The sequence below is a fragment of the Eutrema salsugineum genome, unplaced genomic scaffold (assembly GCF_000478725.1).
Source record: "Eutrema salsugineum unplaced genomic scaffold, Eutsalg1_0 scaffold_32, whole genome shotgun sequence".
NCBI lineage: Eukaryota > Viridiplantae > Streptophyta > Magnoliopsida > Brassicales > Brassicaceae > Eutrema > Eutrema salsugineum.
In genome coordinates, this window is record NW_006256742.1 from 95,867 (window position 1) to 101,368 (window position 5,502).

General features: G+C 27.9%; 1 pseudogene; it reads right to left on the reverse strand.

The window, feature by feature from the left end:
- Window positions 1-2,226: 2,226 nt before the first annotated feature.
- Window positions 2,227-3,230, reverse strand: LOC18014231 (annotated as a pseudogene).
- Between the last annotated feature and the right edge of the window lie 2,272 nt (window positions 3,231-5,502).

Sequence of the window (5,502 nt, forward strand, 5' to 3'; positions counted from 1 at the left end):
CCTATTATATCTTAGATAAATATTTAAGGGATTATGATATTACTTTCGTATAGATATGTTTTTAACCCTAAAGATTTATCAAGGTATATTTTGAGACTTAAAAAAGGGAAATAAAACAGAAGTTCCTTTATACATCATAGATTTAATTTATTTATCAAGTTTAATTTTTTACTGTTGTTGTAAGATTTTCAAACTAAACGATTAAACTTGAGACTAATTCATTATAATTTTTTAATATCTATAGATAGATATATCACTAACATATTTCATAAGTCACTGTTCTTGTTTAAGTAGCCAATCTAACATATGATAATTATGGATATGCACATATACAAACTGAAGATACTCTCTATATGTGTCAAAAAAACATTATCAATTTTATTGGTGATTATACATGAATATATATATATCTAAAATTCTATATTGGCCATTCTCATATTCTTCATGGTTTTAGTGAGTCAATATAGATCAATGCTTTAATGCAAGTCAAACACGATAAGAGTACAGTTCTGATATAGCAGATCTGACCAGTTTAAGTGTTGAATCATTGCAAGAGAACATTATGTAGTTATAATATAGACTCAGTAACCACATATTTGATTAATGAGACTTTATTCAGTAACCACATATTTTATGAATAAGACTTTATTTAGGAAAATTTGGGGTTCTTTTAAAGCATAGATAAATTAGCTAGCATGTTTGGTTACAAAAATAAAATAAAAAGCTAGCATGTTATATTTTTTAAAAGTATATCGATCTGTACACTTGTATATATTGATCTATAGAACTGTATATATTCTTTATCCCTCTTCAACATGTTATTTCATTATGAATATGGACTTCTGTAAAAGAAATATAATCAGTTATATAGAGACTATGATACTTCATAATATATGATGTTAAAAGAAACATATGGACACAGTTTGCTAATGTATTTTTATTAATTATTAATAAGCATACCCAACACAAACAGATACATATATTTATCTATAATTTCTACACATTGATATATTTTCATGAAAATTAATTACTTGTTTCTTGCGCAGCTAGAGAGTTGAGAAAGACTATGAATCTTGATTTACCTCATCCATCTAGAGAACAATAATACACATATGAAACAAAAAAATTCATAAAAAATATATATATATTATTTCCTGAACCAGGAGATAAAAAATATCTTCTTATATCCAAAAATACAGATATAAGCAGAGAATAAAATCCATGAACAATGAAACAAAATATCCAAAAAACTTTTATAATTCTCAATTTTTTTACAAGAACATTTTTTCTACGAAAACAATGTTTCAACATATTTTACATAGATTTTTTTCACGTTGGAATATAATTAATCAAAAACCAAAGAACAAAAAATCTCGTAAAACAAAAACAGAGAAAAAAGCAACCATATAAATAAAGCATCAGTCTCCAATGGTTCCAACATGCTTCCACTTCCGAGTTTCTCAATCTTAAATATCTTGTGGCACATGCTTCTCGATATAATCTCTCATGAAGCCATGCTGGTCCACCCGTAGCCAAATATGATTGGAAACAACCATCCCTTGTAAAGCTTTTTACGATGTCCCAAGGGATCCTATTAGATTTTAGATTTTTCATCATAAGAAGATACAGTTAAACACATAAACTAGGAGCTAAATGTTTGCTGTTAAGGAGCTATTAAAAATAGAATAAACCCTAATCCACATTTCTTATAGATTAAAAAATATATATTTTAAATATACAAAATTTATATATACGATAAATTACATACATTTAAATAGTGATCACCTGCGTTAATGACATTCCAACTATTTTTAGCTAAAATATAAATTAGACATTTGATTAGAAAATTCATTTTGAAATTTTATGTAAAACTTAGTACCAAATTTGGTAATATATTATGTAATCACCATTACCCTAGATTCTAACTCCAATATCTTAGGTAAACTTAAACTAAAAGAAAATAAATGTATTTTGCACTTTAGAATAGTTTTTTATTTTACTTATCAGACTGTGAACATTTATTCTCAAAATGCTAACGAAATCATATATTATTTAAATAAAAATGACACATCACAAATCCATAAAATGAAAAATCATAATCATTCAGATAGTAAAATAAAACCACAACAATATTAAAAACAGCTACAAAAAAAATTAATTGCAAAAGCACTTGAGAATAAGTTTATTTTTTTGCTTATTAAAATGTGAACGTCTATTCTTGAAACCCTAATGGAACCATGTATTATTGGTAGGATTTGGACTGGTAACATGGATGATACTGCTTGAGCTGACTGTGGTCAGAGCAGTAGAGGAATCACTGGGGATTTGCTGTTGTTGCTGGTGCTGGTGGTGGTGGAAGGGGTTGTGGAGGTTGGGGTTGTGGCGGTTATCCATATACTCATATGCATCACTCATTTGGTCAGGATGGTTCATCATCTCCATAAAAGGTTGTTGCTGGATCCGACTATGAATTTGATTCAGGTTCATATTTCGAGTTTGCTCATAGAATCCAACATGTGGAGTGGCAGGATGACGAAATTGTTGATGTTGATGATGATGTTGCTGTTGCTGAATAGAGTTAAAAAAAGTTGCGGCAGCAGCGGATGTGGAGGAAGAATAAACCTCATGAATCGTAGCGGCTGGAGCGGCTGGAGCAGTTGTAGCCGAAGCAACTGCCAAAGATCCAATGCCTTCAAAAGAATGAGCCATAGCCGCAGTGACAGCAGTATTAGAAGATTCACCCATCTCCATACTAGAACTCTCCAAAATCTCGATCTTGCGATTAATATCTTTTTGATATTGTCCAATCACATAACCTAAGGTATTGAGATCCAAAATATTGAGATGAAACCTCTCCAGGCTTCCATCCCAACATTGGAACATGACTTCAATCATTTCTTGCTCCCTGTTATCCTTCTCCAGCCTCCTCAGATTCTCAGACAATTTGGCGATCCTCTGTCTGAGAAAGGTCTCTTGGTCCACCATTTTTTTTGTTGGTCCATCTCCGGCAACGTCTGGAAATCCGAAACTACCCTTCGCACACCAGAAATCGATGGCCAGACATCTTGATTGGACGTATAGGGACTGTAGATGATGGCACAGGCAGTGACACCACATAGAGTCGAGATTTCCTTCACTTTCTTCAGAATGCCTTTCTTTCTTTTTTGAAAGGTTGCTTTCCTGGACGAGTTATTTTCAATGAAAGCAAGCTTCACCTTCTTCCTCGTCATGATGGACTTTTTAAAAAAAATGTTTCTCTTTTTTTGTATGTTTATTTGTTTTGTGTTAGTTGTGAACTAAAATCATGGATGAGTTGTTTTATATAGTAATGGTGGATAGGGGGTACAAAGATTTGTTCTCTATATTATAGATATTATTATTTATAGATAGGGAGAAAAATAAAAAATAAAATAATAATTATAACTAATACAGTTATGAATCTATTTAATTATTTTTTCTATCTTAGTCACTTATATAAACAAGATGACATTAGTAAAAATTGTACATTAATGTTAAAAAAAAATATTTGTAGATATTTGAGATAATATCTAAGATTTGGTTTAGTAAATGGGTCAAAGTTTCTTTTTAATATATTTCTGGAATTAGTTTTCTTTACTGGAAACTTTGAATGTGATTTATTTTGACTTGTAAAGTGACCACAAACTAAAGCATTATAAATATTATTCGCTTAAGTTCATAGTTAAAAATCTAATGTTTTGAATTTATATATTATATCTAGGTTAGAAACATAAAATAGCCATTTTGAAGAGTGATTTTTTTCATAACTTAAATTATAGGAGTCTAAAGATATAAAAATAGTTGGTGTTTTTTAAATGATAAAAATGTAGTTTAGGGAATGGAAGTTGAAAATAGATTCAAAATTGGAAAACATGAGAGAATATTTTTTTTCCAGCTTGTATTGTAGTTGTCAGATTATAAGTTCACACTTGGTAATAAATCTGAGTATATATTATACTTAAGTCAAAAATCTTATTTTCTTAGATCAAAAATTTCCATAAATAAATAGAATAATTTGATTAATCAAAAATCAATTATTTTACCAAGAGTTTATACAATTTTGAAAAACAAAATAGTTATACATTTATCAAACTATTGCATAGTTAAATTATTTTTAATTTATTATTAATAAAATAGTTTTGAAACAAAATTTTATTATATTTTAATCTTGTTAAAAATATTTTTTATTTTTTTTTAATTTTACGAAAAATAGTAAAAACATATTACTAGATCAATATTGACAACATTTTCTCTTTTAATAATATTGAAAAATTAGTATGAAAATAATATATTTTGTGAAAGAAATACTGACATATCTGGAATTATGAACATTTTATTATTTTAGGTTGATTATTCATTTGGTCAATTCATTGATAGATAGACGTATTTATGTATTGCTCATAGAAATACAATGTAACAAAATCTATTCAAATCTCTTTGTTTTTGAAAAATAGCATTTTGTTTTTACACTCAGTGAAAGATATACTGGCATATCTCTTTAAATAGCAATATATACTGGTATATCTCTTTTTGTAACAATTATATTTGAAAAGATTTTGTTACATTGCATTTGTTATTACCAATATATAAATACATGTATCTATCAATTAATTGACTAAATGAAGAAACTACCTAAAATAATCTAATGTTCATAATTTCAGATATGCCAGTATATTTTTCACTGAATATTGTTTTTCCTACATGAATGATAGATACATGTATTTATGTATTGCTAATAAGAAATACAATGTAACAAAATCTATTCAAATATAATTGTTTTTGGAAAATATTATTTTGTTCGTACAATTTAAATTATTGCTTAAATATTTATATATGTTCATATCGAAATAGGCCTGGTCTTGAAGTGTAGGGAATAAAATTATTACTTTGACCCTTAGACTTTTAAATAACTTTGTGAAATCAATTATCTAATTAAGTTCTGGTTAAAATGGTGGTATAGTGTGTTAATTTTTGAGTTTGTGTCTGGTTATTTGCTACAAAAATATTCATGTGTTACATGTATCGATAAGAAATGCGTTTGGCTTGGCGCATTCCAAATTAGAATATCTATGTCCTTTTAGGTTTTTCTACACATTCAATATCGAATTATATAAATGTTCCTTTTATAGTGTTCACTAAGAGTATTCAATCCCAAACAAACTACATGTATAACTTGATACACATTAAAATATAAGCAAATGCATAAGCTATGATTTAGAAGTTTTTGTTTTAAAATTTGATTTATTTATGGTATGAATAATATATATATATATATATTTTTTAAATTGTTAAGAACTATTTAATTATCTATATGATTATACAATGGCAGGTTGGACTAATTGAAATCAGAGACGATGAGAAAGATAATAACAACAATATCGTTGTTAATGCTGATGATGATGTCGCTACTGCTGGTGATGGTGCGAATGATCCTTTAAACTCAAAAGTTTTGAAGGATGACGAAAAATTGTCCCTTGAACTTAC